This window comes from Cavia porcellus, unplaced genomic scaffold, assembly GCF_034190915.1.
Source record: "Cavia porcellus strain 051 isolate PalLab524CR breed Dunkin Hartley unplaced genomic scaffold, mCavPor4.1 scaffold_2, whole genome shotgun sequence".
Lineage (NCBI taxonomy): Eukaryota > Metazoa > Chordata > Mammalia > Rodentia > Caviidae > Cavia > Cavia porcellus.
Window position 1 is genome coordinate 110,461,440 of NW_026947485.1, and position 11,377 is coordinate 110,472,816.

Consider the following 11,377-nt stretch of genomic DNA (forward strand, 5'->3'; position numbering starts at 1 on the left):
AAGGTAGCAAGGTAGCAAGCAGCAAGCAACAGCTTCTACTTTTCTCTTTTTTGATGTTATCAAATGCTTTCACTCTGACAAAAGTAAATGTAAGACCCTTTCAATTACAGTAGCATTAATGTTCCATGAAAAGCAAAACCAGAAACATTTGAAGATAAAAAATTTAATGTACACTTTTACTCTAAGATACATGATCATTTTGTTGTCAAAATGAAAATATCTTTCAAAAATGAAGATATTGCCTTTGAAATGAGGGCTGGGAAAATTGTTATAAAATATTTTTTTTTCTTTCACATTTTCTGAAAACTCTCCATATGTTCAGATAGGGGAGAGAAGTTTAAATTTTTTTCTCTTTGTGCTTATATTTTTGGAAATTTAAGTCTCTGGAGCTTGGTCTTGAAAAACCTGGATTTGAGCCCTGTCGCTATTTATTAGCTCTGAAGTTGGTCCAGTCACTTATCCTTCATGTGACTCAATTACTCATCTGTGTAAGGAGTGTGTTCAGGTCTAATATCTCCCTTTAGGGTTATCTCAAGGTCTAAAAACAGTATCATGTGACAGTGCTTTGTGCCTTGTTAATGACAAACTGCATGTATATTTTTTTCATGTAAAATTTTTATAAGTTCCTCGTCAGATGACCTAATGCACACCTTGAATTTTTAGAGATTAGATTGTAGTAAGGATAATTCCTTTTTAAAATATTTTTAGCAGGGCAGTGGTAGTAGAGAAGCTAAGAGACAAACTCTAGATTTAGGTGTGATTTCAGTTACATTCATAAATTAGTGTTTCTTAATCTGCTTTCACACATTTAAAGAAGACATCATTATCCTCTTAACCGTTTGAAACCCCTGACTCCTTCATTCTCAGCACCCTTGATAATCACCAAAAAAACTCTACAGACAACTTCACACCCCCCCTCCCCCGGCCCCAGGACAGAGCTAAGATATGAGCCCTTTTTTTTCCTTGGAAAAAAGAATTTATATCCCCTCTTTGTGTGTGTGTGTGTGTGTGTGTGTGTGTGTGTTCCTGGAATCGAACCCAGGGCCTGACACATGCTAAGTAGGTTTTGGGGATGCTGAAGACTTTCTAGAAATGCTTTCTAGGTTCTTGTTTTTCTGAACAAAGAACTGGACAAAAACACTAAAGGCAGCAAACATATATTAAAGGTAGGAAAAAAAAGAAGTATGTTCTGCAGAGTTTAAAAGAATTAAATTTAGGCAAAGAAGTACACTCTGCAGAGTGAAGCAGGCCAATGTGAAAGACAGAATGCAGTGGCCACAGAAAGTGGTCACCATCTTTTCTGACATTAGATCTGGGCTGTCCTGTCAAAAAACATGCTTGAGTTCTCACTAGAAGAATTGAAGATATACGTTCTGTCTGGCTCCAAGTGCAGGGCTTGAGCATGTTTTCTGGACTCCATGACTGACAAGCCATACCCACTTGTCCAGCTAGCTGGTCATGCCCTAATCTCCTGTCTCAGGCACTATTAATCATTTAGTTAAATCCTAAGCCTTTTTATTTTGAGCCAGGGACTTGCCAAAATGCCCAGGCTGGCCTTGAAATTGTAATCCTACGGCCTCAGCCTCCCAAATTGCTGGGTTTACAGCCACGCATCACAATGTCAGGTTTATGTCCATTCCATAATTAGCCTGATAGCCAGTATTTTCACACCATTGTAATAAGGTAGTTTTCAGTGTGTAGTTCTCCATCAGCCTCCCCATCAACTGGAAACTTAACAGTGTAATTCCAGAACCCCACTCCCTACTTGCCAAGTTAGAAAGTTTGAGAAAAGGTGGGCCGCTAAATTAGGTAGAAATTATTACACCATCAAAGAGGGACTAGGCTCTCAAGAAAGTCAGCAGAAAGTTAAAGTCAACAGAATCGTGGCTGGAGATGCATCTGAAAACCAAGCCTCAAGATAAAGTCATAGTAGCCAGATTTGCATACTTCCCTAAGGCACAAGAGGAAATTTGAGATTATATTGTAATTATTATCATACAGTCCATTAAATCCAGATATGCATCAGGCACCCAGGTGGGTGACCAGGACATCGGGACCTTCCCCATATTTGTTACTGCTTTAGTGTCATAGATGGACTGAGGTTAATGATGCTAGCCTAAGACCTCACTACATACCCTGGATTAATATTAGCTAGGTGGCTGTACTTGCCATTGTCATCTCGGTTGGTTACAGTTTGCCCCTCACTGTGACTTTGCTGTGTAAACTATCCTGATAAAGGGCCGTGGTGGCAACCACTTAGGGATCTCTCCTACCTCTCAGAAGCTGGTGCTGTTCCCCAATAAACCTTTCTTACTCTTAACCTCCTTTGTCCTTTGGAATTCCTTCTTAGTTGCAGGGGACACAAACTCAGCCCTTCTGACATCTAGCAGGTTGAAGGTTATAGTTCTCTTATATCATTTTAATGGTCCTGCTAGGTGGTTCTGATGCAGGCTAAAGTTTGAGAGCCACTGCTATAATCACTATTAAATGCTATATATCTACTGTCAATTGACTAGCTAATAGCAAATTAAATACCTTTTAACAGTTAATAGATGGTCCTTTCTGAAAGTGTTTCCAGAAATGTTTTCTGGTTTGTAAAAAGATCAGAATGTTTTTGAATTCTACCTACTGAGTTGGATATATGTTATGGGATAACATGGCATTGAATTTTGCCATTAGATTATGGATTATTTGGGGAGTTACTTTTATTTTCAGTAGGGTAGAGTACCATTTGGACATGAAGGTGGTATTTTACATGATAGTATCCTATTCTTAGTAATTTGAATAGTTCAAAAAAGTCTCCAGAGTCAACTGCCTCATACTTAAAAGAAATTGTGCTTTGGGAGTCTGGGTTTGTTTGACAAATTTGCACAATAAAAAGTTGTACAAAATCATCATTGTATTAAGACAAAGCATTCTTCATGTGAATTAAAACTAAGCACCAAAGCCAGGCATGGTGATCATGCCTGTAATCCCAGCATTCGGGAAAACCGAGGCAGGAGAATTGTTGCAAGTTCAAGACCAGCCTGGACTACAAAGTGAGCTCAAGGCCAACCTGAACTGCATAGCAAGACCCTGTCTCAGAGACAAAAAACCAAGCACCAATTTTTAAGTTCAATAGTGCCCTTTTCGCCTGTTTTCTATTACCTGGGGCATTATTTATTCCTTTACCAAACAAAGTAAGCTAGAACATAACCAGCACTGACAATCAATATGGTTGTCATGTGACTATTGGAGGCACAGCAGTTAACCTTTGAAAAACCACAGAAAGTTAGGCTGAAAGGGAGTGGATGTCAGCAATGCAAGTGGTCCTTGCTTGAATAGACCACAGTTACCTGGACTGGGAGCCATGGAGCAGTTAGGGAAAGATTTTTTGAAGATGCTCCTATGCCCGTCTGCTCTTGTAGAACAGAAGCCTCCCAAAATGACAGAAGGTGAATCTGCAAATTCTCGTAGGGACTGAGGCATTGAATTGGATTTAAAATAAAGAAATGTAGTATGCCTTACACTCTGTATTATGACACAAAACAAAGCAGGCCTATACAAACCTGTTTATAAAATGTTTATAATAAATGTTGTAGTCAGGGTTTATAAGTAAAAAGATTTAATACAGGGCATATAATTTATAGAGTTATTTTATAATATTCACCCACTGAGTCAAATGCAAAAGAGTTCAGATCTGTCCACTAGAGACCCAAGAATCCAGGTGAAGAGCTAGAGCCCGTGGCAATGTCCTCCATGAGTCCAGCTGGAAGCCTGGAGCCCACAACGATGTCTCATGCAAATCTGTATCAAGGATCTGCACTGGGAAGGCCCCAAGGCCAGTGGCGGAAGCTAGAAAGTCTGTGCCGGGGGATGACAGATCTGTGCCAGCAGGTGAGGGATCTGCACTGGAGCCAGGAAGCGATGCTCAAGGTCAGGGACCAGAGCTCTGCTGAAGAGAGTCACAGCCATGTTCAGCAATAGCAAGATTCCAAGCTCCTCTGACAAGGAGAGCAGCGAGTTCGTGTCCAGAAAGCAAGCCTCTCCAGGGGAATCAACAGGGCCTCTCTTCCCTTCCAGTTCTCTTTCCATGCCGTTGGCAGCAAGCTCAGGTGGGCCCTCCATACCCAGCACCACACTCACTTAGTGCAGCTGGGTGCTACAAGTTGATCATTAGTTAATTTACCACTCTAAACATTCTCCTTAATTCCTTTTTTTCCCCTGAAAAACTTGGGGGAAAAAGTGTGTGTGTGTGTGTGTGTGTGTGTGTGTGTGTGTGTGTGTGTGTTTGGTACTGGAGATTGAACGCAGAATCTTGCACTCAACTACTTCCATACCCATTCCATTTACATTTTATATTTTCAGACAGGGTCCTATTAGGTTGCCCTTGCTGGGCTCAAACGTGAGGTCCCCCTGTGTCAGTCTCTCAGAGTGCTGGGTTTAGGAAACAACATATTTTTAAGTAGTACTAGTAACTATATATATATATATTCTTTTCCCAAATCCATTTTATTCATAGATAAAAAGGAAAAAACAACAAAATTTTGAACTTTGTCAATGGGGAGGCATAAAATGGTACCTATATTTTTAAGCAGAAACCTTTTTAGTTTTGACTTCTTTGGCATAAATGTAAGTTTCATGAGAATTGCTTTCCTTTTTCCTTTCTTACTTGTAGTGTATGCTGAGGGGGAGACATGACCCCAGGAGGCAGACCAAAGGGAGGTACAGCCAAGAAGATGTGGGGCACTGCCTGGGAAGCCCAACACTTATGCATTCCTGAAAAACCTGTATTCAGCAAAATCAAACAGCAGGTGCCAGGATCCAGGCCCCTGAGGTTCCTTGGGTGTAGGAGAGGATGAGAAAATAAAGAGGAGACACAGTTGGGGTCAGGTGGAGCCCTTAGTCTCCAGAAGGGTGGGAGGAAACGAACTGCCCCCTAACTGCAGGGGTGTTTATTTACACATTTTAGCAACTTGATGTCACATGACACCCTGCTGTCCAAGCAGCCCACTCTTTGGATCTTCTTGGGCTAGGTTTTCTTGGCTGAAACAGCTTTCTAAGGTGCTCTTTGTTCTTGGGATGGCCATGCCCTGGCCCGACACATGTGGGTCAATTTCCAGCCCCCACAGCTCTCCACAGTAAGAATAGAGTTCATGGGGAAGACAGAGGTAGGGGCAGATCCCTCTAAATCTGCAAATCTGTAAGAGGAATGCTAATAAATGTAGTGAATTGCACAGAGAGTATGCAGAGTCCCAGGCAGGCATTGCAGGGTGGCTGGGGCTGTGACAGCCAGAATTTGCGAATTCAAGGTGGCAATTCAGGAGGTCCTGCAGCCCGGGTCAGGTGCGCGGGGTGGGGGTAGGGGAGGTAGGGGTGGGCTGCTGGAGTGTGTGCATTCACTTTCAATGGCCCTAAAATTGAGCCTAAAAGGCTCCTGTGATCAGGTAGCTGCTGAGGTGATTTCATGATGCTGCCTGCATTTTTCTTTTCTTTTCTTTTTAAAATTTTATTTAAGGAGAAAAAGAAAAAAAAAACAGAAAAAGGGTACAAGTTATACAGAATTTCAGGAAAAATAAACAGTAGGAAATCACTAGTTAATTACATATTGTCATCTTAGAAATAGTTGTTGAAGTTACAAAATTAAAGCATTTAGAAGGGACTTTCAAACAGTGAGACTGCAAACAGTTTTGTTCAATGATCCAACAAAACTCAGTAATATGGTTGTCTATCTTATACACTTAAATATATATGCAGTCATATCTTTTAGAGAACTTTCTTTTCCTTTCTTTTGTGCAATGACAATTACACATCTTGGGTTTCACTGCTTCCACAGTTCTTACTACTTTTTTTTTTTTAAGAAAGTAAAACCAAATGTGACATACCAGGATGTAGTCAAATCAAAAGGTTGGACATAATACATAATGTAAAAACAAAATATAAGTTGATCAACAATGGTTACCATAGTGCCTCTTGTTATCTTAAAAAGAATTGCCTATATCATCAGTTATAATAAAATTGAACAAAACAGTAAAGAACAAAACCAATAAAACCAAAACATTGGAGACATTACAGGACTTCAAAAGAAGATAACAGTCAACCAGAATGGGCGTCACAATGAATCTTATTGTCTTCATAGTTGTTGCCAATACTTTCAAACTTGGTACTATCAAGCATAACAGAATAGAGGAAAATCAGTCAAAACAAGATGGTGAGAGCAATACAAAGTTTCAAATCAAGTTAATAGGAAATTAAAGTGGATTACTATAATATATCCTGCTATTTTTTATTTATTTTTCCCTTAATTAGAAGGATAAAAATGAAAAGTAGATAATAAAAAGGAGATTGAGATAAAAAAGAGGGCAGAACAACAAAACAGCGCCATTTAAGCAAAATAGTGTTTCACCACAAGATAATCTCGACATAATAGTAGTTACCATAGTGTCTCTTCCCTTAAAATCTTTGGGTATAACTTCGTAGACTGTAGCATCAAACATATCAAGACAATGTAAAACCGTTCAAGAGAATGACACTATTACAGGGTATTTAGAATCAACTAACAGAAAATGAACAATGGTTTCTACATAATCTCCTTGTCTATAAAAGTTTTTGTTTATATTATCACATATAATAAAATCCAATAAGATACAACACATTAAAACCGATGTAGACAGAAAAACAAAAGCTTGATGGGACTTCAAAACAAGAGGATATTAAATCAGCACTACCTATTATGATGTCTTGTTTTCTCCAAAATGGCTGTTCCTACCATCCAACCTTCTCTGCCTCATTTCTATTGAGCTCTTTTTCTGTCATTAGTTGTCAGTTTGTCCTCTTCATTTCACTTTCTGCTCCATTCATTGTGGTCGCTCTGCTACTGTTTCTGGAATCTTGGTATGATTCATTTTTAGAATATCCTGCAGTAACCTCTGTAGAGTTGAATTGGTGGTTGCAAATTCCCCTAGTTCTTCTTTATCCTGGAAGCACCTTGTTTTTCCATCAATTTCTAGGGACAGTTGTACAGGATATATCAATCTTGACTGGAGGTTATTATCTTTCAAAGCTTGAATTATTTCCCCCACGCTCTTCGTGACTTGATGGTTTGTGCTGAGAAGTCTGCTGTAATTCTGATGGGTGCTCCCTTGTAAGTGATCTGTTTTTTGTCTTTGACAGCTTTTAATATTCTGTTTTTGTATTGGATTTCTGGAATTTTGATTATTATATGCCTGGGTGTAGCTCTGTTTGGGTTGTAGGTGGCTGGGGACCTCTATGCCTCATACATCTGAGTATCTTTACCTTTTGCTAAATTAGGGAAATTCTCCTGGATTATTTCTGCAAGTAGCTTTTGTAGTTCATTTGTTTGAGTCCCTACTTCTTCTTTTATGTTCTTAGTTCTTAAGTTATAGATCCTCTTATCATCTTCTAGTCTTTGTATTATTGCTGTTTGTTTTCTTGTTAAGAAGTTTTTCATTTCATGCTCCCACCTTACAAATCTGTCCTCCAGTTCTGATAATCTATCCTTAGTTTCTTTCAAGCTGTTATGCCAGCTTTCAATAGAGTTTTTTGTTTCCTGGTAATCTCTTTAAAACTGCTTCACGTATTCTATGTTTTCTCTATTTTCTCCATCAAACAATTCTCCCCTTTTTTTCTGTTCTTCCATTTCACCATCAGTTTTTTCTTGGGCGGTGCTTAGCATTTCTCTAACTAGTCTACTTATTTCTTGCTTTATTTCATTAAATACTTCATTTTTGAACTCATCTATGAGGCTCCGGAGATACCGCTTTATGTCTATAGGTGCCATGTCTGATATTGCATGTTTTCTGTATTCATTCTCTTTTGCATTTACCTTTCCTGGATCAGTGTTCTCAGGATTGGGGACTGAGGACCTTTTCTTGTTGCTCCCTTTTCCCATACTTTTTGTTCCTTCCATACAAGCATATGTAGGAGGCCCAATTTTTTTTTTCTCTTTGTCTGTTACAGTTTGTTTGAATCTGCCGGCTAGGTGTTCCCGCCCACTGCAGTGTACTAGGGAGACACAGACCTGGGCAGCCTCTGCTGGGACGGCCCCTCCAGGTCAACCTACTGAATGCTTCACTGCTAGGGTGCACTGCCAGGCACAGGGACCTGATTTGGGCTAGCCTACTGGATTGTAGTCCGATGCGTCACCAGGCCAACCACTCCCCATCACTTGCGCTTGAGAGGGGAATAAGCGACTAAAGTCACTGCAGGGCCCTGTTCTGGCTAGTCTGCCCATTCCCAGAATGTCCTCTGGTGGAGCCTCCTAGTCTATGAAAGGGTCCCCATTTCTCTCACTTACCGCAGGTCGATGCAGGGCTCCCTGCCAGTCCCGCTCTCAATGCCGTTTGGTTCGCTGATTCCAGCTCTCAGAGCTTTTGTGTGTCTCTCTCCCTGCCATGTGGATTGGGATACAGTATCGGCTGCCTGCATTTTTCTGCACAGTAAACCTATTCCCACTGGGAAGACTCGCATCCCCGGAGGATGAATGTGCTGTGGGGCCTCACTGTGTGCTGTGGGGCCTCTTCGTGGTGCCGTCAGCTCACTGTTCAATGGAGTCCCTTGCTTCCTCAATTTGTCCTTCAGACACTGGAAACTATGCCCACTCAAGTCTGGAGATGCTCTTGTGGTTCCTCACCTGCCACCTGGCCCCGCTGATTAGCCTGTGTTACTTTGGACAGCCTGTTTATTAACTTACTTCTCTGGCTTATTCCTTGGGCTTCCTCCCAGCACAGCTCCCCACCCTGCCCTGCTAAATCCCTGGTGCATATGCTCTGGAGTTTGGACTCCACCTCCCTCTTGTTTCTGATGTACTCATTATACATATATCAATATAAATTACATATAGGTTAATGAGATTAATGGTAAACAATGAGCCAGTGATTTATCATAGCTGTAGTAAAATAATTATTTTTTATACTTATTGAAGGAATAAAAAATGATAACAATGATGCCCTACCATTGCCAATTGTTTAATAACAGGTCCATGTTATTCATTATCTCATTAAGCCCTCATGAGACTGTAAATTCAGAGCCCTGTCAGTTATATCAGGCCCTTACAGATGAGAGGAGGGTACAGAGGGGCTGTGCAATTTATTCAGGCCCCCAGAGTGGCAGGAAAAACACGGTAAAATTGATTTCATATATTTTTCAAATTTTTAACTTGTTGGTTTGTTTGGGACAGGGTTTCCTTATGCAGCTCAGGCTGACCATAAACTCACTGTATAGCCCAGTCTGGCCTTGAACCTGTGGAGATCCTCCTGCTTCAGCCTACTGAGTGCTTGGATTGTATGTGTGTGCCAACATACTAGCTGAATTCATACACTCTTAAATATCTTCTACCATCTTCTGACATACACTGACAAATAATAAGGAAAAAGATGAACTGCTCTGATAATAATGAAGAATATCTATGTCTAAGATCTTTTTTTAAAGGAAGAGGTTAAAGGAAGTAGTAATGGGGTATGATAAAGTACTGACATCTGCCCGATGACATATGATAAAAGCATCAAGAGGCTAGCTACAAACAGACAAGGACACAGACATTACACAGACTTAAAAAAAAAAAGAAAAAAACCTTTCTACCTTTTTCTTTTTGTTTTTGTTCTTTTTGTTTTATTGGAACATTTAGATATGCGTAGTGATTATTTTCATCATAGGAACTTTGCATCTGTGAGTAATACATGTTGCTTCTGTTTTTCCCATTCCTCTCCCTCCCTTCAACCCCACGTCCCCTCCTTATTTACAAATTCTGTTTCTACTTTTCCTTCTGTTCCCTTTTTTGTCTTGTTCCTTATTTCCTTTATCCCTAGCCCCTCCCTTGTTCCCCCTCACATTTGAATATTTTCTTCCTATTTCCCAGTATGGTCCATATTTATACTTTCAGTTTCTCACACCAGAGAAACAATGTGTTTAAACATGTGTGTCTGATTTATTTCACTTAAACGTATGGTTTCAAGGTGTATCCATTAAACTAGAAATGTCTCAGGTTATCTTTCTTTATGGCAGAGCAACACTCCACTATATTAAAACGCCCCATATCTCTTTATGCATTCATTGGTTGATAGGCATTTGGACTGTTCCCAAGATTTAGCTGTTATAGGCTGTGCCTCTACAAACATGGGTGTGCTTGTATTGCTGTGGTATGATGCTTTTGCTTCTTTTGTGAAGAAACCAAGAAGGGGAATACCTGAATCAAATGGAGCCTCTAGTTTTAGGTTTTTTGAGGAATCTCCACACTAATTTCCATAGTGCTCACACCAGTCTACATTCCACAGTCTGTAACCGTGGAAAAGGGTTTCATTTGACCTGCAACCCTGTCAGCATTTTGTTATTGGTTGATTTCTTTTTTTTTTTTTTATTTTAAAGGGGGTAAAATTAAACACAACAGAACAGAACAAAATAGGACATAAGAAAGCAATGTAAATTTCAAAGCTAGACGACCTGAGATCTTTACTATCTATCATATTGTGTCTGGTTTTCTTCCAAATAGTTGTCCATGTCTTCACATACAGAGAATTCGTACAAAACAACATAGTATAAAACTGATCTGACCAGAATGAGGAAGGCGTTTTAGGTCTTCAAAACCAGTCAATAGGGAAGTCACTAATGGCTGTCATAGAGTCTCTTGTTCTCTTCAAAATAGTCGTCTATACTTTCATGTATACTGAAGTTCAACAAAACAAAACAGGCAATGGGGAGGGATTGCTTGGTTTCCCAGTGCTCCTGGTCCCAGCATGGCACGGGTCCCAGTAAATGCCAGTGGCTCCTCTCCTGGGCTCCTGTGGCCTGCCACGCTTACAGCCGCTCACCAGGGGGAGAAGGGGTTGCTTGGTTTCTCAGTGCTCCAGGTCCCAGCATGGCATGGGTCCCAGTAAACATTGGTGACTCCCGTCCTGGGCCACCACATCCTGCCACACTCACAGCTGCTCACGGTGGGGAGGGGGGTAGGAGGGAGGGGTTGCTTCAAGCTGTTTCTTTCTAATGAATTGACCATTTCACTGCCCAAGTTCTGAAATGGCCAACAGACCATAGAAAGACATCTCTTTAGGCTCTTGCTTGAAACCAACAGCATCAGGAAGCTGCTGGCGTTGATTCAGGGCCAGTGGTTGATTTCTTGATAATAGCCATTCTTTCTGGAGAGAGAGCACATCTCACTGTTTGGTTTTAATTTGCATCTCTCAAATGACTGCTGATGTTGAACATTTTTTCATGTATTTATTTGCCCTTTCTACTTCTTCCCCTAAGAAGTGTCTATGCAATTCAGATGGCTGTTTTTGGATCAAGTCTTTAAATTTGAGGTGTCTGGCTTGAGTTCTTTATAAAGTCTAGACATTAGTCCTTTGTCTGAGGAACAGGTGGCTAAAACTTTTTTCTAGACTGT

The 11,377-nt window shown here is 40.4% G+C and overlaps 1 non-coding gene across 1 annotated transcript; it reads right to left on the reverse strand.

Moving 5' to 3' along the window:
- Positions 1 to 10,962: 10,962 nt before the first annotated feature.
- Positions 10,963 to 11,099, reverse strand: LOC111754561 (small nucleolar RNA SNORA2/SNORA34 family). Its single transcript, XR_002789236.1, has one exon. It is a non-coding gene; the product is annotated as a small nucleolar RNA SNORA2/SNORA34 family (small nucleolar RNA).
- Between the last annotated feature and the right edge of the window lie 278 nt (positions 11,100 to 11,377).